Genomic DNA, 23,740 nt, shown 5'->3' on the forward strand with positions numbered 1-23,740 from the left:
GGGAACGGGTCTCGAATCATTTTAAAAACCTTCCCAGGCCCTGAAAACCTCTGCATACAAATTATCACGTCGATCGGTTCAGTAGTTTTCGAGTCTAAAAGGGTCAGAAAGACAGAAATTCATTTTTATGTATAACGAAGAAGATAAAAAATCAAATTTAGTCCCACGCTGGCATATTACAGTCTCGTTCGTGATTACTGAACGAATCAGACTTCCTTGATAGAAGTTTTATATAGAAGTCTCGACAAATAAAATTCAAACTTCCGAAAGCACGATGTCAACAACTGGAAGGATGCTCGGGAAATGAGTATGATAAGCTGCTGCTCGATTCATTGTGTACACACCACATTATCTCTTCTTAGATGCACCCTGTCTTCGTCTGGTCTCATATTTATTTATCAAATAGCGTCGTTAGAAATGGAAAAGGTTGGAGATGTAGAAATATGGACTTTAAAAAACTATCCATTCAAGCAATGATATAACCACAAACAAGCAGATATAACACTCACGAATGTTTCATCGTACTCTGCTTTACAGGCGAATGGGTTTTGTTCGAGTTTAATATTTAGTCACTTCCGCCATAAGGTCCGTAATATACCAAAAAAGGTGTAAACAACAGCCATGTCGATATAGTTCGCTGGACGATAAATTTGATTGGAAATGTAAATGGTATGTCTGTTTGTCTGTGATATAACATTATAACAGTGTAGTGAAGATGACCCGTTGGCTTACGCGTAGGTAATGAAAATTCCTTTTTTCTAAACATGCGCCAGTTATCTGTTTTCATCTATGCTTCACTGATAAGCAATTAATATTCAAAGCTAAGGATTTATCTTCGCAAGAACTAATACTTGAACTATTTAATTAATTTATTCAACGAAATTAATTTCGCTTAAAACCAATTTAATTCACTAATGCATTTAAACCATAAAAACAACCACTTAGTTAAAACACACTCAAAAAATAGCAGATAATGATCTAAGAAACAATTGGCTGCTCGTTTTGCAATTTCTAGGAAGATCATGTGTCACATTTAGTTAATATTGTTATCAAATAGCAAAAACATCGATGGTCGAATTACTGTTAATCACTTAGCATTATTGTAAGCACATAAAACTGTTTAAAATGAAAATAAGAAATCGAAATCAACACACTTTCGTGGATGTGAAAAAGATACTCGCATTTAGCATTCCTGTATGCGGTAAAGCGTAGCTAGATTCAAAAGCATACGACACGAAACCAAAGGTTGAAACTTCAAGCTAATCTGTCGATAATGAGCCAAATATTGTCAATAAATAACTTTACCCCCACCTTCCCTATGAAAAGCTTTTGATCCTCACTGTAATTCTCCATTCACCTGGGACACCAACCAATAACACCATACCCGACAACTTTACACCAGCAGGATAAATTTTTCAATTTCAATGACAATGTTGAACATGCAACCACGACCTATGCCGTCATGAAAAGATTGAACAATTGGTATTTTTCTTTTTCTTATCAACATTTAAATATTTTTCCGATGTTTTTTAAGAAGGTTCTTTCTACGGTTCCACAGCGAAAAAAGCTTTTCGCGACCCACCACTCGAGTGAAGCTTTCCACCACATGCAATGAAAATCCCTTCCCCGGTAAAAGTCTGCTGATGGTGTGCAAAGCTACAATCGATTCACTGGGATAATTCTATTATATTTTGAATAAAAGATTGAATGAAGAAAAATTTCTCCTGCACAAGTTTTAGTATTCTATGGTCATAATCACACCAAGTTATATTTTGTTTACCAGTTTTCGCGATTGAAACGTTAGTTAGGGTGTAAATTATCATACCGTAACATGTGGTACAATTACACGTTTGAGAAAAAAAAATGTATGTTGAAATACAGATATGTGATCAATGTGATGAACTAAGCTGGTTACTGTTATTAATTGTCAGAGTTTATCAGTAGAGAAGTTAAGTCAGTTTTTTCATCCATTCCATCAAAAAATGTTACCCCCATACCTCAAGCTAGTCAGCGATGAATCAAAATATCCTGAACTTATAAGAAAACAAAGAAAATTCAACAATGTGTAACACGTTTAGTGGAAATCTAACTCAATTGATTGCATTGTTGTACAGAATAACGTTGCGATAACACAACGAATTAGATAACGATATTATTTCGAAAAATTGAAATCGTCAAAAAATCGACAAATGTATTGTTATTTATCCGAAAATTCCTTAGGTTGATGACGACTTGATGAGAAATGTTCTTTTTTCCTATGTCTTATCTACTCTTAAAAATAAAAGTCTAACCTGAACACACAATTAACAGGTTATTAAAAAACTGTGTCAGGCCAATTGGTCGAATACCGTTGGGTCGAATGGCATTTTGCCGAACACCCTTTGGCCAAACGGGTCAAGTCTAATTTGATTTGTATATTGCAAGTAGCGAAAAGTAAGAATGGCGAATTGTGATGTTCCTGCATAAAACACAGAAGAAGTTAGAAGTCAGAAATGACATTTGAGAGAGAAATTGAAAGTAAGATTACAGCTTCAAGCTCAAATTTAAAGTTCGGTTATATTTACAACAAACAGAATACACAGAATACAATTTGTGTACAACACCAGCAATTTTGTGGTAATCGAGCAGACTTGGTAGTCATATGGCAGTCATACTGCTTCTGCCTCATACGCAGGAGGTCGTGGGTTCAATCCCAGGTCCGTTCCATTCTCCTACTTTGTATCTTTCTCTATATGTCTTCATGTTCTAGCAATTGCTAGAACTGGACTTCCATACCGTTTCCGTTTCTATTCCTATACCTTCAACTTGAGCATTCTAACAGTAACCTGCTAGGATTGGAAATAAACTGTAAAGCTCGTTTCCTACATCCAATTAGAAATTCCATCAGTTGCTTTCTCCTATCTATCACATTGGCAGCTCGTTAACCAAGCCGGACCTTTGCCTCTCGAACCTAACCCAACAATTCCAACAAATTCCGCACGAACTCGTGGCAAGTGCAGAGGTATATTCGGCTTGCAGTGGGCGAGTGACTGCATCATCATTTCCTCCCCCTTCCCTACATTGACTTGCATTCTGACGTGGCAGGCGCCGGTATGACCTTACAATTGAGATCACCAGTACTTGTACATTGAAGATGTGTGCTAGTCCCAAGCAAACATCTGTTGGTTCTCTGTGCAAGAACAGCTGATCTGGTCATAATGGAGTAGCAACTACGAGCAGTCAATCAAGCTCAAGCTCAAACTCAATTGATAATTTGGCGTCAGCAGTTAAAACTATGATTGGAGAGGTTACTCAGTTAAAAAATGTCAGTCAGTTTCAAATATTACTAAATTTTACATGTATTTTATCGTCTTGAAATTGTTTAGTAATTTTTTGAGAAAGCCTGTAAATTTCTTCATGTATACTGACCCCACAATAAAGAGTCATATGCTAATACGAGTCATTTCCAATAGAACACCATGCGAAGTGGAGTGACAACGTATTGTTACAAAGTGACCGATTTATGTGGGGTCAATGTAGATATTTCATCGGAAATCCTTTAAGTAATGCATTCCCAAACTCCTCCAGTAATTCCTTGGAAAAATCCTCAGCAAATGAATCTAGACATTTCGTAGGGAATTCCTCCAGAAATTTCATGGAAATTACCCTCAGGAATTTCTCTCAAAAATTCTTTCGAAAATGTCTACAGTCTTTAAAAAATCTTCAGGAAATTGTTTTAGGAATAAATTCAGAAGTTCTTTCACAGTTTCCTCCAGGAATTCCTTGCAAGATTCTATGACAAAAATATTAAATTTCTTTAAGATTTTTTTCAGAAATTTTTTCGTACCTGTCCTTTGGGTTTTTCTTCCTAAATTCGTTTAGGAATGCTTTCCTAAATATCAACGAAAAATGCTTCGCAAATTCCTTAGGGAATTTCCTGTTGGGAATTTCTTTAAATATTCCTTTAGGTTTTAGGAGAATTCCTTCGAACATTATTTTAGGAGTTTCTTAGAAAATTCATATTCAAATATCTATGGAAATTCTTCAAGGAATTACTTCGTAGATATTTTTTTGGAAATTCTTGAGAGGAATTCCGAAGAATTTCGTAGAATTTCTTCTTAGAGCTTTCGAGGGAATTCCTGGAGAAAGCAAAAGAATGTACAAAATAAATTCAAAGCGAAATTTTCAAAATTATTCCTGGAGAAGTTCCTAAAAGAATATTAGGAGGAATTTCCGAATGAATTCTTGAAAGAATCTCTGAAGAAGAATTTGAAGTGATTTTCGAAAAGAATTTTTAAAAAATCTGCAGGATTTCCTTCGGAAATGTACTTCTACATGAAGGCAGCAATTTCAGGAATTCTGCCGAAATGGTTTCGGATGTTTCTCTCAACATTTATCAAAATTATCGGAAATTTTGGTATTTATGTATAGGTACCTAAGTTTCAGGAAAAATATTCAATTTGAAAAGTGGTAGGTACTGTGCTTCTAGAATTTGTGCTGCTTCGTTGCAGAACAGGGATCAATTCTGGTAGTTTTCGTTACCGTCACGTGAAAACGAAAACAGTTTCATTTTCATTTTCAAGATACCAAATGAAAATGTAGCGGTGACCTGTCACATTACAGGAAGTCATGATGGAAATGTTGCTATGTTGTGAAATCCAAATTTCTAAATAGTTTTTATAGTTCTGTGCAAATAACGTTGACGATTCGATAAAATGATTGTTCCTGATGTTCAAGTTATAAGTAACATTATTGAAGAAGAAACAGCTTGTTCACAATAGTTTGATGCGCTTTACACGGTGTCTTTATCCGAAGGGGTTTATTTAAAAAAAAAACAGTGTCTTTAAAACACCCACTGCCACTACACGAAAGTATAGGTTTTCCTCTTTCACGTAGGTGCATTTGTATGTATGTTCGTATGTTCTATGGGGGGTTTAAATTGGCTATCATTCGAGATTTGAGAAAAATAGTGAAAAAAATAAAAATTGTTCTAGATTCCCCGATAGAACATTTTAGTTAGATCTTGATGCAACTTTTTCGTGCTTTGCTGGTTTTCCAATGCCTTTAATGAAACTGCATAGAAACAAGGTGCTTTTAGGAAGATGTTGCGTGTGCTACTTGGGAGACTTTCGCGTGGTGGGTGTTTCAGAGGTACTAATTTTTGAGAAATTATGGTTTTTTCTCATAGAAACACCGTGCTTTCATGAAATAAAATTCCGTGAAAATTTGGCCGAATTAAAGCTTCAAGTTCAATTTCCGTCTTCTGTCGGTTTTGCAAGGGCTCTATCAGTCTCAAGCCAGCAGGCTTGTACAGAAATTCTGATGCATTATATCACGAATTATTTGAATCGAAGCTAGGACCAGTCCAGTCTTCCATTTCGTAGCTGCATCAGCATTGTTGAGATTAGGTGGAACGTAGGGCCAATCGTTCTGGCTAGTTGCAGTGAAGATCTCTTCTACTTGAAACGCCACGAATTGAGGATATTGTAGACTGTAAGATCGTAACCAACACAGCACTGTCGAGATAGACGACAGTCCAAAATGTACCCCTTAAGCTTTTTCGATGTTTTCATATAAATAAATAAACAATATAAACAAGAATACCGAACCGTAGATGCATATTTACAAAACCATCTACATTTTACAATGATTTCATTTCAAAACAAAAAGGTTTTCATTACTTTTTAACGCATTTAAAAAATATTTTAAAAATGGTCCTGAGGCAAAACGCCCGAATCGTGGTGTAAAATTTACTCTATTGCATGTAAAATAATGGTGAACGCATGGTTGTTTGTTTTTTGTAATAATGTAGCAATGTTTTTTTCTTAATGAATTGAACTACAATCATACAGGTGAGGTGGAAGAATCGCAAATCGTTAAATTTGAGTGAATATGAAGGGATTTTGCTCATTTTTTGCAATGGAGTTCAACTAAATCTGAAATTGTAATTGTGTGGCCCCAAAATGGCCGGAGCGTAATGTTATGACAGCAGCTCTCCGTGGGTGTGTGTGCACGCTACGGTGGTCTGACCAGAAGAGGCCGAGTCATGGATTGCTGCGCACTGATCGACACGCTGAGGTATTATGTATAATCACACGCTGATGGTAACTTACTCAAACCCCACAGTAATGGTAATAATCGTTCATGAATGTCTCACAACAAATTATATGAGTGAGGCAATGGCCTCACCCTCAATTGCCCCAGGAGTTGCGTTATGAACTGTTCTACCCTGTTCCGAAAATTATAAAAAAAATATAAAAAACTTATAAAAACTACAATTAAAAAAATCACGTAATGAAACTTAAAAAAAAGAAGTCCGATTGCCCAGATCCGGAGAACGTGAATTCCGAGCCGTGGACCCCACGACCAATTGGTGTGGCAGTGTTAACACTGCATTCAAGTATAACATCTATCACAGCGGCGGTGGAAAAGCAGAGCATGGAGTTGGTTTCGTAGTGATGGACAAGCAGATGAAGCGAGTGATGCGGTGGAAACCCATTAGCGAACGAATCTGTGTGTTAAGGATACGGGGCAAATTCTTCAATTACAGACTAATCAACGTTTACGCACCGACAAACGATAAATCCGACGACGTGAAGGACACGTTTTATGAATGTCTTGATAAAGCCTATGGAGAGTGCCCAAAGCAGGACGTGAAAATTGTTATCCGAGACGCTAACGCTCAGGTCAGTAGAGAGGACTTTTTCCGTCCCATATTCGGTAGGGAGAGCCTTCACTCCGCTACCAACGACAACGGCCTACGGCTAGTAAACTTCGCTGCTGCCAGAGGGATGGCCATCAGTAGCACCTACTTTGCACAAAAGAAGTCCGAACGTTGACTCTGATCACTACCTTGTTGTCAGTAAAATTCGATCACGGTTGTCAACTGTATCGAACGAAAGATCACAGCGAACGATGCGTTACAATATCCAGCGATTGTCGGCGGAAGGAGTATCGGCTGAGTACCGCCAGAAGCTCGACGAACGGATAAGTGCAATCAACGTTAGCGACAACATCAACGATCTATGGAAGTCGATCCATGGAGCGGTGAGCACAACAGCACGAGAAGTGGTAGGCACTGCACAGAGGCAACCCAGGACGGGTTGGTTCGATGTGGAGTGTCAGAGAGTGACAGACGAGAAAAACGTTGCCAGAAGCCGGATGTTGGTGTCGGGTACCCGATCGAATAGAGATCGGTACAAGGAAGCAAGCCGAAAAATGAACCCACCGCAGGAAGAAGAAAGAATATGAAGAACAAGTGATTAGCGAGGCGCAGGAAAAAATGGAGCAGAACGATATGCGGAGGTTCTATGAGTCTGTCAATGGCGTGCGGAGAAAGACAGCGCCATCTCCCGTCATGTGCAACGACCTACAAGGGAATTTGCTGACAGATAAAACCGAAATGGCTGCCAGGTGGAAGCAACACTTCGAGACTTTGTTGAATGGAGGAAGTGACGGTGCATCGGTGAGCAGAATAAATATTAGCGGCGATGGACAAGCTGTGGAGTCACCTACACTAGATGAGGTTAAAAAAGCTGTCAAAGAGCTGAAAAACAATAAGGCTGCGGGGAAGGACCAGCTCCCGGCTGAACTTCTCAAACATGGCAGTGAGCAGCTTTATGAAGTTCTGCACCATATTATGTCAAAAATATGGGAAGACGAGGAATTGCCTGCTAGCTGGTTGGGCGACCTCATCTGCCCTCTCTTTGAGAAAGGGCACAGACTGGAGTGCGCCAATTATCGAGGAATAACCCTCCTTAATTTGGCGTACAACCGCTTGAACCGCTTGAAGAGTCCTTCGTCTGCGAATACCAGGCAAGTTTTCGTTAGGGCCGATCAACGACGGATCAAATGTTTATCCTGAGACAAATCCTTGATGAATTCCGGGAGTACAACTTGCAGACACATCATCTGTTTATTGATTTCAAGGCGGCGTACGATTCAGTGAAACGCAATGAATTATACCAAATTATGCTTGAACATGGTTTTCCGGCGAAACTGATACGGTTGATTTGTATAACGTTGGATGGATCGAAATCAAGTGTAAGGGTTGCGGATGAAATATCGACGTCATTTGTTACCTTAGATGGATTAAAGCAGGGTGATGCACTCTCGAACCTACTGTTCAATATAGCGCTCGAGGGAGCGATTAGGAGAGCTGGTGTGCAAAGAAGCGGTACCATTATCACAAGATCGCATATGCGCCTGGGATTTGTGGACGATATTATCGGGATATTATCGGGATTGATCGCCGTGCCGTGGAAGAGGCTTTTGTGCCTTTTAAGAGGGAGACAGCGTGGATTAGACTCACGATCAATTCCAGCAAAACGAAGTATATGGTCGCTGGCAATCAACGTGGGTTCATTAGTGGTGTGGTGGTGGTAGTGAAGTAGTGCTGGATGGTGAAAAATTCTAAGTTGTGGAGAATTTGTGTATCTTGGAACATTAGTGACGTGCGATAATGATGTTACCCGCGAGGTGAAAGGCGTATTGCAGCTGCAAATAGGGCTTATTACGGACTTCGTAACCAGCTTAAGTCCCGTAGTCTGTAAACGAAAACAAAACTCGCGCTGTATACTACTCTGATTCTTTCGATGGCTTTATACGGTCGTGAAACATAGACGTTGAAGGAGGCTGATCGGAGAGCTTTCGGAGTGTTTGAGCGTAAGGTGCTGCGGATAATACTCGGCGGTAAACAGGAGAACGGTATCTGGCGGCGTCGCCTGAATCACGAATTGTACCAGGTATATAAAGGGCTGGATATTATTCAGCTTATACAACACGGCAGACTACAGTGGGCTGGGCACGTTGTTCGTATGCCGGAAGAACGTCAAGCGAAGATAATATTCAGTAGAGAACCCTGAAGAGACCGCAGGCTTCGTGGAAGGCCGCGTACACGATGGCTTTTTGCAGTTGAAGAGGACCTGAGGGCGCTCAATGTTCAGGGCGACTGGAAGCGATTGGCCCAAGATCGAGTCCAGTGGAGAAGGATACTCCATTCGGCGTAGGTTCATCGAAGAGCTGTAGCCCATCAAGTATCAAGTAAGTATGTGTGGAGTGCAATCCGCACTACAGAAACACATAATGGGCAAAGTAATATACTTCTGTTCAGATAGCCAAGCAGCTATCAAAGCCCTCACTTCGGCCAACTCAAGGTCGAAGTTAGTAATCGCATGTCGAACTCAAATTGAGGAACTGAATTCAGTTAATACGTTACACCTTATATGGGTACCTGGCCATTCTTCCATAGCTGGAAACGAATTGGCTGATGAGTTAGCTCGCAATGGAGCATCACAAGACTTTTTTGGTCCTGAGCCAGCTATTCCAATATCCAAGTGTTGGGTGAAGCGTTTGATTAGCTCTTGGGCTTCCACTCAGCACAAACGGTATTGGAGTAGTTTGGATTCATGTCGACAAACAAAATTGTATATCCGAGAGCCATCTGCGGTAGTAGCAAACTATTTAGCTAATCTGACTAAACAGAATTGCAGTGTTTTAGTTAAGGCCTTGACAGGCACTGCCGACTAAACTATCACATGGCAAATATTCAAAGTGTTGAATCTTTTGATTGTGATGGTTGTGAATCCGATTATGGAGCAAAATACGTATTTGTAAAAGTAATACAAAGTGGTGGAATTAAATGGAATTGTGCTAAACTCGTTTTATCATTCCACTAAAAAAGAGCTAAATAATTTTCTTGAAGATTCTGGTGTTCCACGACCCTTGGATTTCCGATGATGTTTCTTGTATTATTTGAGCTACGGAATCTAGAAGAGTTCAAAAGTGTATGGAAATATATTTGCACTCGTCAACACAACACTCCTTCTTGGTACAGCATGGCCATTTCCAGTGCAATGTTATACAGTTTCTGCACAGATTTTTTTATTCATCAACGTTCTCGTACCTTCGATATCGAGGGCCTTGAACTGAACAGCACGCTATCATGTGGTTGACCTTGTCACAGTACCTACAGATAGATTTTTACATTAGACTCCGACCCGTCTTACTCAGCTATTGACAACAACTACTTTCCGGGATGTTTCCACTAAGTGCACTTACAGCTTCAGTGTTTCCTTTTCCGGTTTGTTTGCCATGCATTGGTGAAGTAACTTCAGAACTCATCACCACTAACTCGGTCAAGGAAGTGCTAAAGATCGACAAGCTGACATATTGACACTTGATTTTTCAATGAGACAATGCATTTTGAGTTAGACGAAAGTTTATCAACGAACTCATACAACAATGTTGGAATCCACAGATGATCGACAAGATTGGCTATTAACAAGTAATCCAAAACGTTCGGCACTGCAGAGGTAATTTACGACAGCAAGTTGTCAGACTTTGGAAGAGGAACCACATGTGGTGAAAAAAGAGTGAATTAGGATTTACGGTCAACCATACATCCTCCATAAGATTCCATTACGTAGGGTACTGACTGTGGCATCAACAACCAGTTTCACACTGCATTTAAAGAATTCCTTTCCGGACTGCGTTGTAGCTGTACTAGGTTTTCTGAATCGCTGAAGCCGCACGCGTCCATAGAGCTGTACACAAGGGGCCAGCCCTGTGCGCCTTCGAAGAGATTGACATCACTTGTTAGGAAGCCTTTTCATCTTTTTCATTGTTTTATCTTTCATCCTTCGTCCACATCCTTCTCCCTCTCCCTTATTCCTTCTTCTTTCTTCCTTCTTTCTACCTCTTCCTTCTTTATACCTCTTCCTTCTTCCTCTTTATCCCTCCTTCTTCTTTCTTTCGTTTTTTATTTCTTCCTCTTTCCTCTTCATCTTTCTTCTTCCTTCTTCCTATTTTCTCCTTTCTTCCTTTTACTTTCTCCCATCCTTCTTTCTGCAACGTTAGAATTGTAAAAAATCAAGTATTCGCTGGCGGAGTGTTCGTACTTCTTCTTCTATATAATAAAAATGAGTTGAGATTTCCTTCCTGACGATTTAACTCGCGAACGGGTTGACCGATTTGCAAGATTTTTCCCCCAATCGATTCGATTTGTGATCCACAAGGTTTGTATATACAAAAAGTTGCTGAATTTAACGGGGAAATATAAAATAAATAATAGAATGTAATTTTTGGCCAGCTGTTGAGGAAAACAAAATAAATGCACGGAAATTGATCTAGAGTGCGGTGTTGCAAATAGATCATTGTGACATTTGCAACACCCGGGCAAAGCTGGGTTTCTTTCGCTAGTTTTAATATAAATATAATTCCAATATTTATTGCAACCATATTAAAAACACGAATTCACGTTTATCACATTATAATCGAAATTGCGTTTTATTTTTCTATTTTTGGAATGTGGCCATACTATCCAGCAACACTTCCAGAACAACTTTCTCGCCGAAATGACACTTTCCGAACCAACACCCACAGCAGTGAGGTCACCATGTCAACAGCGTGTGCCTCTCAGCTGCTTGGCTCGAAATATAAATACCTACATAGTAATCGCAGTTTGCCCTCGCCTGCTCCTGCTAACCAACACAGCCAGACTGGGGTGCTACAAATGTAAACAAACAAACTGTTTTTCCCGCATCTCACCGAGAAATAAATTTTCTCATTTTCCTCAACACGGCTGTGTGGGTGTTGACGACGACGCTGAGACGGAGAAGAAAACTCTCTCACCCACAAGATATCCCAATGCTGGAAGCTAAATTTGCACCCCGTAATAATATTATTTTTTATCATAATAAAATAAGGCCAATTTTTTGTTACAAAAGTAAAGTCAACTTGGGGGAGTATATAAATTTTAACATAATCTGTTAATCCCCACGTGTTTTTAAAATGTATTAATCTATATAATAAAAATGAGTTGAGATTTCCTTCCTGACGATTTAACTCGCGAACGGGTTGACCGATTTGCAAGATTTTTTCCTTTATCGATTCGTTTTGGGATCCACAAGGTTTGTATATACAAAAAGTTGCTGAATTTTACGCGGAAATATAAAAAAATAATAGAATATAATTTTGGGCCAGCTCTGTTGAGGAAAACAAAATAAATGCACGGAAGTTGATCTAGAGTGCGGTGCTGCAAATAGATCATTGTGACATTTGCAACACCCGAGCAAAGCTGGGTTTCTTTCGCTAGTTTTAATATAAATATAATTCCAATATTTATTGCAACCATATTAAAAACACGAATTCATGTTTATCACAAACAAAATTGCGTTTTGTTTTTCTATTTTTGGAATGTGGCCAAACTATCCAGCAACACTTCCAGAACAACTTTCTCGCCGAAATGACACTTTCCGAACCAACACCCACAGCAGTGAGGTCACCATGTCAACAGCGTGTGCCTCTCAGCTGCTTGGCTCGAAATATAAATACCTACATAGTAATCGCAGTTTGCCCTCGCCTGCTCCTGCTAACCAACACAGCCAGACTGGGGTGCTACAAATGTAAACAAACAAACTGTTTTTCCCGCATCTCACCGAGAAATAAATTTTCTCATTTTCCTCAACACGGGTGTGTGGGTGTTGACGACGACGCTGAGACGGAGAAGAAAACTCTCTCACCCACAAGATATCCCAATGCTGGAAGCTAAATTTGCACCCCGTAATAATATTATTTTTTATCATAATAAAATAAGGCCAATTTTTTGTTACAAAAGTAAAGTCAACTTGGGGGAGTATATAAATTTTAACATAATCTGTTAATCCCCACGTGTTTTTAAAATGTATTAATTTAAATAATTATCTTTGACCCTCCCTCGATCACACTTGAATTGAAACAAATGATTAATTTGAAAATTGGTGCAAATTTTGTAGTAACCTCATTTGTTTAATTTATATAAATGATCTATAGTTAATACGAGTGCAGTGTAATTACCATTTATTTTTTGTTTTTAGTTGACACCATCCAATCGTTCATTAAATTAATTATTCCTGGGAAAATAATAACTAAAAAGACTGATTCAGAAATTTATTTATCTGTTCAAACCATTAATAACACAACATTAAGTTGCAATTCTTCCACTTTATTATGGACTGTATACATTTCTGTTTTCCATAACCGACCCATAACGACGCTGGCTCAGTTTTGACTGCGCTTTGGGGAAAAATATCCCGCGTTTCCTCCCCCGGTTTTCCACGATGTTGGCGCGTGTCCCGGCTCCATCATTTGCAGACTCGGTGGGTAGGAATTTTGTCTCTCAACACAAAACTCCCGCATGGTGTCAGTCGGGCGGAGAAAGTGTGAGTGATTCCGACCAGCAGCAGCAGCCAGCAGTGGATACAAAATGAAGAGCTACTAGGCGACTTGTCGACTATCGACGACGATGACGACCGTGTGGTCGTTCAGTAGACGGATTCGAGTCGGGCGCAGCTATTCAAACGGGAACACGCCGCCGTGGGTCTTCCGAGCTGTGGGGAAAAAGTGTGTTGCAAGGGAAAAAATTGCTAACTGGGATCAAAATGGTTAAGGGTGAGAATGGATGTGGGTGATTGGCTGGGATTTTCCGTGCAAAAATATGATTCTTTAATTTGTGCCATAGAAGAACCGTCAACGGGTGAGTGATAAATGTTTTATTAGAGGAATTGAAATGCTGATTGCAAAATGGATTCCGAGGGATGCAGCGGAATTTCCATCGTCATCGATGAAGGTGAAGTAATTGTGTAATAGCTGACGCTGCCTGGCGTATATGTTCCAGATAAGGGAATGTGCTCTTTCAGTGATGTGTAAATTTTGGCCATCCTTTGAGTGATCCGAATTGTTATCAGAAGGAAGTTGAATATATTTTTTCATCATACAGAAACGAGAGATGTGCAAAAAAGTAAACCCGCTAGTGAATAGTTGAGGAGTGAAAATATCCAGAACGGACAACCAAATTGAAAAATTCCGTTCGTGAACGGATAAGCACGAGCAAATAATGTAACTAAAGGAAAGCAACATATGGAATGGAAACTAGTTCACCAAAATTTACCAGCAACAACTACGATAACGAATCGCCCATCAAGCTGTGGGTGGTAATCGGTGTGAAAGAAGCACACGGAAAGTCGTAGCATCGTGATCATACCAGGATAAGAGTGAAATTATGGTCTAACTGAATTGAAGCCATTCTATTGCTGATTAGAGAAGCTTCTGGCGAGCATTTGGTTACCAAAAAACTGCAACGAGGTAAGATTAAAAGATGACTAGAGCGAACGTGCATCTGAATTGGTCTATATAGGATGGGGGTGGATATATTTCGCATTATGAAGAAGATAATCTCAGAAGTGCGATGTGTGTCTCCATTTCGCAGCATTTTCAATATTTTTTATCGTTCCATGATTATTCCATTACGCAACATATGGAATTCGTAATTCATAATTATTTTGTTATTATTTACGAAAAAATACAATTACTTATACAATTTGTATATATTTATATGCATCTTTTTTTACAATATCAATTGAAATGAGTTTATGTTCAACAATGTTGGATTCCGCTCTGTTTGTTTATATGTAGTTGCTAATAGTGGGGATGGGGATGACTTACAGAGCCTAGTTTGGCCAAAGAAGTAAGATGAGAAGCTCCATGTTGTGTAGAGCCAACAAGGTGAAAGAATGATTGAACAATAAAAAAACTGATTTTTTTCCGTTTTGTTTATTTGAAGGCTCAGTTGTGTATTATGCTTTGCGAAGCCGCGAGCGTCTGAATTTTACAATCAGCAAAAATTGCCTACCTTATGGGTCTCCAGTTGGCCTTGCGTGTAATGGCGAAGCATTGCCAATCCGGAGATGGCGAGTTCGATTATCGGATGCTTTCCGATTGGAAACATTCTTGACTTCCTGGGCATAATGTAGCTAATGTACTTGCCATACAAGATACATACTCATGCACTTGCGGGCATAGAAAAGCTTTCAATTAATAACTGAGGAAATGCTATTTGAATACTAATTCACCAAGCAGGTCAAGTTCCAGTTGGAATGTAGAACCATAGAAGAACAAGAAGACCTATAGCAATTATCAAGCAATCCGATATAGTGTTGGAAGACGAACTCCGATGTTGTGGCAAGAGATAATGACTAGAGGGCGAAGATGGAAGACGAAAGACTTGTCAACGTTCGTGCAGTACGTGACACACTAAATTAAATATTTTTCGCTGAGGTGAGCCAACCCAGGGCTGAAAACCTCAATAATAAAGAAAAAAAAATCCCTGAAGTTAGATTGCATACGCCAAAACCGTTTTGATCAAAAAAACTGATTTTCCGCCAATTTTGATAATTACTGGCGTAAGTAAACTAGGGGACGATGCGGCACGTCACACATATAATATTTTTTTTAGCGAAGTATTTTTTCTCGTTCCACGATTCCTATTGAAAATTGGCCAGGTCAGACTATGTGTTCAAAAGTTATGGCCAAAATACGAATGTCAAATCTCGTAGGTATAGAAAAAATCACTTTTTGGCACTTCTACTCATTCAAATTGCTCGTAACAAGTTCAACGTGGAAGGCTTCCGAGCCTCTTGAAAGGAGGCTTCCGAGCCTCTTGAAAGGAGGCTTCCGAGCCTCTTGAAAGGAGGCTTCCGAGCCTCTTGAAAGGAGGCTTTCAGGCCTCTTGAAAGGAGGCTTCCTGAGCCTCTTGAAAGGAGGCTTGAGCCTCTTGAAAGGAGGCTTCCGAGCCTCTTGAAAGGAGGCTTCGAGCCTCTTGAAAGGAGGCTTCCAGGCCTCTTGAAAGGAGGCTTCCGAGCCTCTTGAAAGGAGGCTTCCAGGCCTCTTGAAAGGAGGCTCCGAGCCTCTTGAAAGGAGGCTTCCAGGCTCTTGAAAGGAGGCTTCTGAGCCTCTTCCGAGCCTCTTGAAAGGAGGCTTCCTGAGCCTCTTGAAAGGAGGCTTTCCGAGGCCTCTTGAAAGGAGGCTTCCTGAGCCTCTTGAAAGGAGGCTTCCGAGCCTCTTGAAAGGAGGCTTCCAGGCCTCTTGAAAGGAGGCTTCCGAGCCTCTTGAAAGGAGGCTTCCAAGCCTCTTGAAAGGAGGCTTCCAGGCCTCTTGAAAGGAGGCTCCCAGGCCTCTTGAAAGGAGGCTTGAGCCTCTTGAAAGGAGGCTTCCAGGCCTCTTGAAAGGAGGCTTCCTGAGCCTCTTGAAAGGAGGCTTCTGAGCCTCTTGAAAGGAGGCTTCCGAGCCTCTTGAAAGGAGGCTTGGAGCCTCTTGAAAGGAGGCTTCCAGGCCTCTTGAAAGGAGGCTTCCTGAGCCTCTTGAAAGGAGGCTTCCAGGCCTCTTGAAAGGAGGCTTCCTGAGCCTCTTGAAAGGAGGCTTCCAGGCCTCTTGAAAGGAGGCTTCCTGAGCTCTTGAAAGGAGGCTTCCAGGCCTCTTGAAAGGAGGCTTCCAGGCCTCTTGAAAGGAGGCTCTGAGCCTCTTGAAAGGAGGCTTCCTGAGCCTCTTGAAGGAGGCTTCCGAGCCTCTTGAAAGGAGGCTTGAGCCTCTTGAAAGGAGGCTTCTGAGCCTCTTGAAAGGAGGCCTGAGCCTCTTGAAAGGAGGCTTCCGGGCCTCTTGAAAGGAGGCTTCCGAGCCTCTTGAAAGGAGGCTTCCGGGCCTCTTGAAAGGAGGCTTGAGCCTCTTGAAAGGAGGCTTCTGAGCCTCTTGAAAGGAGGCTTCCAGGCCTCTTGAAAGGAGGCTTCCTGAGCCTCTTGAAAGGAGGCTTCCAGGCCTCTTGAAAGGAGGCTCTTGAAAGGAAGCCTCTTGAAAGGAGAGGCTTCTGAGCCTCTTGAAAGGAGGCTTCTGAGCCTCTTGAAAGGAGGCTTCCGAGCCTCTTGAAAGGAGGCTCTGAGCCTCTTGAAAGGAGGCTTCCGAGCCTCTTGAAAGGAGGCTGAGCCTCTTGAAAGGAGGCTTGAGCCTCTTGAAAGGAGGCTTCCTGAGCCTCTTGAAAGGAGGCTTCCTGAGCCTCTTGAAAGGAGGCTTCCGAGCCTCTTGAAAGGAGGCTTCTGAGCCTCTTGAAAGGAGGCTCTGAGCCTCTTGAAAGGAGGCTTCCGGGCCTCTTGAAAGGAGGCTTCTGAGGCCTCTTGAAAGGAGGCTTCCTGAGCCTCTTGAAAGGAGGCCTGAGCCTCTTGAAAGGAGGCTTCCGAGCCTCTTGAAAGGAGGCTTCCGAGCCTCTTGAAAGGAGGCTTCCGAGCCTCTTGAAAGGAGGCTTCCGAGCCTCTTGAAAGGAGGCTTCCGAGTCTCCTAAAAGTAGGCTTTGGAGCTTCTTAAAAGAAGCCTTGAAATCTCTTGAAATGAGACTTCGGAGCCTCTTAGAACTTTCGAGCTGCATGAGCAGTAGGCTTCCAAGGCGCTTAAAAGGAGGCTTCCAAGCTTCTTGCAATGACGCTACTGTGCTTTTCGGAAAACTCAAAACTCTAGATTTTTGTTCAGAAGCATATTCTTAACATCTTATGTAACATTTTGATTCGATCAGGTTGATGGCATTGAAAATGTTTGATATGTGTTTATTCGTTGTTTTGTCTTTTTGATCTTATGTCCCACATCCCTTCATAAACTGTGCGGGTGGTGGTTGCTGAAGAACGAGAGGCCTTAGACTGAGGTTTGCTAGCTATTTAGAAAGTAGGAGGAGAATAAGGAGTGAAGCCAAATAAAAGTGGAAGAGTGCGAAAATTCCCTGTCCTTCGGTAACAACAAACAACCCTGAGGCATTCGTGGAGTCTCGGAAGTGCTCCCGGTTGACTAGAATGGCATTTACAACTCCTAAAGGCTTTTCCAATAAAATACTTAACAATTTGAAACTGCCTGGCGTTTAAAACAAAATGAGCATGAAAGAAGTTAACTGAATAAATAATCACCCAACTACTTAACCCTTCCAATTATAAATAGTTCTCACTGCTGATTCCACATTATCAATGAACCGATTACGCCAAAATTGCTGGTGTACCACCATCATATCAGACCTCTGGCACCATCAGTATGCGGTCTGCCTAGGATCCAGCTAATACGCTTTCAGAAGGCAATGTGGAATGGTCCGAGTGGAGCGTTAGATAATTTTCCGTCAAGCTAGAGCGGCCTTCACACGAAGGAATAAAGTCAACAAGTCCAATTGCTTCAGGAAATCGTGCCGAGATGATGCTGATGCTGATCCTCGGGACAATGCTTAACGAGGGGGAGTTAGGAGGATTCGAGCTAGGAACTTGCCTAATCTAGGTGTGTCTCAGCACTACCCCGATTCCTTCTCCCGCTTGAAGACATTAATTATAAGTCGAAGAATACAAATCCGGATTCCCTCAGAATCGATCACGATGGATCAAATGAATTGTTTGCACTTTGCAGACACATCATCTGTAAATAATTTCAAAGCAGCATACGTTTCAATGAATCGAAATAAACTATTATACTGGAGCTTGGTTTTCCGGCGACGCTAATATGACTGATTCGTGTGTAACGCTAAACGAATCGAAATCTAATGTAACAGATTTAGAAAAAAAAAATAAGTTCGAGAAGAATTCGTGTAAAGTTTTTTTGCCGGGAATCTCATGATCCTGTTGGCAGTCTGCTCTCAGCAATATACAACACGACAAATATTCACTTACTGATCAAGACATGTAGAGGCGCATGGTACATAGACTAGTCTCACGATGCTGTGTTGCCTCGCATATCATTTGAGGGAAGGCCCCATAACGCCTCCCAGAGGCAAAATGCCTTTTGGGCATTCCCTAACATTTATAATGGTTTCGATAGACGTAACAAAACTTGACCTAGAATTCTAAAAGTTGGGCGAAAAAAATGTTTAAATAATAAATAGGAATTTTCCACATTTCGATGAAACATTTAACACTTTGGCGAGGAAAAACGCCCTAGTGGGACTAACCTATAATATACTACGCGTTCCCTAAGAGCTGTCAGCTAAAAGGCGTTTTGCTTCATAAGTTTTCCGGCAACAGAAAATCAATGCTTTGAAATGTAAATATTATCAATATGATTGAAAATTTCACCAACTTTAAGATGACAGCTGCTATCTATATTGTTTGATTTTACATTTTTCAACAAATCATATTAATCGACAAGAAATCAACTTGGCATGATGGTTAATTCGCCAAATTAAACTTCAAAATTGAATGACAAAGTATAGTGTTTCTAATGTAAACTGTTGATGAAATATCAACTGTCTTGAAACTATGCAAGCACGCGGACATTCTGATATTTGTTGGATTACATATTTACCATTGTTACACAATTCCTTAGCTACTGTTTTCCGTCTGCATTCCATTCATTCTTACAGAATCCGGCACATATTGTTCAACTCATTAATAAATAGACAGTGAATGACGCTTTTGACTGGCTGTTGTCGTCGTCCCTCAACTGCCAAGTCCCGGTACCCCTTTGAGCAAGACAAAAAAAAGTTGGAAAACTGGTGACAACGCGTGAAGCTGTCTCGCAGACGTACCGCATCACACAGCAAATCTACGTTCTTATTTCCACGATTCTGCGTCGGCTTTGTCTGATCCCTGCTTACTGATGCGCGTTTGAAAGTTGTTTATTTTTAGTGCAATATTTTCAGATCATGTGCCGACGACGACGGTCGGTAGTGGTCCCGTCATGTTGCACGCGCGCGTCAAAGCATCGAAGCACGTCAAAATAACACAACTGGCTGGCCATCATCCCTCGGGATCAGGTTGTTGCACGAGGAATTTTCATTTAATCGTTTTCACTTGCCGCACTGCACACGTTCCCAAATGTTGGACCATAGGCACAGCAGGGTGGCAATTGAAAATCATTGGATAACTGTGTAGTTGGGGTTCGTACGACCTTTAGCTGTTCAACTGCTACAACTGAAATTTTTTTGATACGGCTAGAAAACAGTGAAAATCTACAAAAAAAATCAGATGAATCCATCAACAGTTTGTCTTCCATTCATAGTATAATACTAAGTATTACAATTTATAAGTCAATTTCAGGCGCCTAAATCCGAAATTGGCGGCGGAAAGGCCAAATTTTTATTAAATAACATTAATGTCATGGCAACTCGTGACATTTTGGTAATTTTGCTCTCATGTCCAAAACCTTGTATTTAGAACACGGTCTGTTGGACACAGAATACTTCAAGCATTTTAGGTTCATCAAAAACCTGAAGTGTGAATAACTTTTTAAAATAATATTGTGAAATTAGACCCATGACATTTTTTAACACTGCTTGAGATAGTTGGCAGAGAAAAGTTAGAAGAGCACAATGAAGAGATGCTATACCTAAGGAAGTCAAAGTGCTATCGTAAAAGAGACGGTCAAGATAGCCGACATCCTACAACGAGATTAGAGCACGGAGCAGCTGCAGGTCGCCATAAAGGTAAGGCAGATCACGAACGTTGAAGTACAATGCGAATATTCACGAAGGGAGGTAAAGGGTTCAAACGGAACGACGCTAGTCAGAACGAAGATGGTGAAAGTTCACCAACCTGGGAAATATGCTGGATGAAAGAAGAGCCTACCGTTCAAAGTAATGAGACCCGCACTCCAATGCACAACAGTGTGGAAGGGGTAGCAACCTCCTGAATACGGGCTCTGGGCCAGTGCGGAAGGCTTTCCATCTTGTAATAATTGCCCGTTCCTCGGCTGGCCTCATTAAGAAGTTGTGTTGATTTAGGGCCTGTCTCATTTGGAGAATTGAACGCAAATTAATCTTAAAAGAGACATTTCAATAATTATCGAATAACCCTGCTCGCAGATTACTTTTGACAGATATCGAATCATTTTTCATCGATGTCATATTGGAATTGCTGGGTAGCATCAGCCATTCTTATGACCGGGTGATTTTTTAATTTTCGAACTGTCACTTTTAAAATTAATTCTCCAAATAAGACAGACCCTTAGAGTAGAGAGCGTGCTGGGTAAGAGGTTAAGGATTGCGAAATACAGTCTATTTCATTCCTTCATGTACACGAAGCATACTTCTCCCAGAATTTACCACCCAAGCGATATAACATGACGCATTGCTACTGCGAATAAGGCCTTCTACGGCTTAACCCTTAACACTACGGCTTAACTTTTTTTTACGCAGATTTGACGTACAAATCTAGTTTTTTCATTGGATCCTGCCAAAACTGGTTTAGAAAGAACAGAAGAGGCATTGAAATATTTGTTTAGGAAGTCCTAGGCCGTCCAAACTGTTCTACATATCCTAGAGTGCATCAAAAAATGCCCAGAAACAAAATGTCCTAAACCGAAATGTATGTCCAAAACTAACCATGTGATTATGATGCATAATAACCGTAAACTATTTCAAGTTCTCCAAAACGTCCTGTAGTTCAGAACATGTGACCTACTCGATCAACCAACCTGAACGATGTATCCGTCAATCGCTGAATTTCCCAGCAGGTCCGTTGAGCCGGAAGGATTGCGCTCATTACTGTTACAAGCAAGCACAGGTCCTTTATGGCTCTCCAATACATCCTGGAGTTAAGAACATGGGATCTACCCGACCAACCAAGTCTTGAATGATGTATCTGTGCATCGCTGAACATCCCAGTAGGTCTATTTAGCCGACAAGACTACCGACCTTTTTGATCCTTCAAAACCATCCTGGAGTTCAGAGCATGTGATCTACCCAATCAACCAAGTCTTGAACGATGTATCCGTGCATTGTAAAACATTCCATCAGGACCATTGAGCCGATAGGATTTTACTCATTCATTTCACAAGCTTCAGTGGATCCTCCCTGAGTCGATGTTCTAAGACTCAATGTCAACTCGTGGAAGCATATGGTTCTATATTAAAAATATTTTCTCGGTTACTCTGCCTGCCTTAGTTGCGGTAAGTTGTGCATCTCGTATTCAAGAAAATTCAGTTTACATGGTGTGCATATGCTTTTTAAACCAGATTGGGTATGACGATAATGAGGATATTGCCAAAGACTTGGTTGATCTGGTAGATAACGTGGGCTGAACTCGAGAACGTTTAGGAGTACCTTGAACGACTCGAATTCAAAAACAAAAAGTTTACATTATGCCCATATGCTTATTGAACCGGATTGGGTATATGACGATTATGAGAATACCAAAGAGTATTGCCAAAGACTTGTTTGATCTAGCATGTTTTGGAGTACCCTGAACATCTAGTGTTCAAGAAAATTCAGTTAACATTATGCGAATATGCTTATTGGATCGGATTGAGTATGTACTGACGATGAGGATATTCCAAAAGTCTTGGTTGATCTGGTAGATCAGCCATTTGGCCGAACAAACCATTAGGCCAAAAACCCATCTGGCCGAAAGGGTCATTTGGCCGAAAGGGTCGTTTAGCCGAAAGGGTCGTTTGGTCGAAAGGGTAATTTGGCTGAAAGGGTAATTTGGCCGAAAGGGTCATTTGGTCATTAGGCCGAAAAGGCCATTTGGCCATTAGGCCGAAAGGGTCAGCTACAGGACGTTTTGCTTATTTGGCCGAAAGGGTCATTTGGCCGAATAGGTAATTTGAAAAGAGAGAAATAATAAATGAGAAGAGAGACGTCTCACTTCTCACTCTTTTTTTTTTTTTTTAACTAATTTTATTTGCTAATTATCTAATACATGCATTTATCTCTTAGACTAGGTGTTCCGTGTTTTCTTAACACTATCATCCTTATTTGCTATGTTACGCTTTTAGATATTATTAATACATTTCAATTGCCTCTGGCAGTTACGATATTTCCTCTGGTTGAATTAAACCATGTAGGAATTACAATGTTTTCTACTTAAACTAAACTTAACCTAATTTATACTAAAGGTACAAGGAGCTAATCGTTGCAATAGAAGATTGCAACGATTTTCGTCTAAAATTGGAAATTATTTTGTTGGACATTTGTTGCAATGTCTCAATATTAGAAATTCTATGAAGTTCATTGGTACTATACCACGGAGGCAACTTCAGAATCATTTTCAAAATTTTATTTTGAAACCTCTGAAGTGCCTTCTTTCTGGTATTGCAGCAACTAGTCCATATTGGCACAGCATACAACATGGCTGGTCTAAAATTTGTTTGTAAATCAAAAGTTTGTTCTTAAGACAAAGTTTTGATTTTCTGTTATATAAGTGGATATAGGCACTTAATATATTTGTTACATTTGGCTTGAAGGCCTTCAATGTGATTTTTAAAAGTTAATTTTTGATCTAGCATAAGTCCTAAATATTTAGCTTCGCTAGACCAATTAATTGGAACCCCATTCATAGTGACAATATGTCTGCTAGAAGGTTTCAAATAAGAAGCTCTCGGCTTATGTGGGAAAATTATAAGCTGAGTTTTGGAAGCATTCGGGGAAATTTTCCATTTTTGCAAGTAAGTGGAGAAAATATCCAAACTCTTTTGCAATCTACTACAAATGACACGAAGGCTTCGCCCTTTGGCTGAGAGACCTGTGTCATCTGCAAACAAAGATTTTTGACACCCTGGTGGTAAATCAGGTAAGTCAGAAGTAAAAATGTTATACAATATGGGCCCCAGTATGCTGCCTTGGGGAACACCAGCTCTAACAGGTAATCTATCAGATTTAGAATTCTGATAGTTTACCTGCAGTGAGCGATCTGATAAATAATTTTGGATCAGTTTAATAATGTACAGAGGAAAATTAAAATTCATCAATTTTACAATCAAACCTTCATGCCAAACACTATCAAATGCTTTCTCTATAGCAAGGAGTTGCTCAGTCGAATATCCTTCAGATTTGTTGAGCCGAATTAAGTTCGTAACTCTTAATAACTGATGAGTGGTTGAATGCCCATGGCGAAAACCAAATTGCTCATCAGCAAAAATAGAATTGTCATTAATATGAACCATCATTCTATTTAAAATAATCTTTTCAAACAGTTTGCTTATTGAAGAAAGCAAACTGATT

The 23,740-nt window shown here is 40.4% G+C and overlaps 1 protein-coding gene across 3 annotated transcripts in view; it reads left to right on the forward strand.

Moving 5' to 3' along the window:
- Positions 1–13,032: 13,032 nt before the first annotated feature.
- Positions 13,033–23,740, forward strand: part of LOC134208768 (uncharacterized) — a 60,984-nt gene continuing 50,276 nt past the window's right edge. The window contains exons 1-2 of one of the 3 annotated variants that reach the window (XM_062684695.1): positions 13,033–13,115; positions 13,736–14,100. The gene's annotated coding sequence lies outside the window, so the exon portion shown is untranslated. Of the gene's footprint in view, positions 13,116–13,170; positions 13,586–13,735; positions 14,101–23,740 lie in introns of those variants that run through there. The other 2 variants (XM_062684693.1, XM_062684694.1) reach the window with 2 other exon arrangements.

Source organism: Armigeres subalbatus, chromosome 2 (genome assembly GCF_024139115.2).
Source record: "Armigeres subalbatus isolate Guangzhou_Male chromosome 2, GZ_Asu_2, whole genome shotgun sequence".
Classification (NCBI taxonomy): Eukaryota; Metazoa; Arthropoda; class Insecta; order Diptera; family Culicidae; genus Armigeres; species Armigeres subalbatus.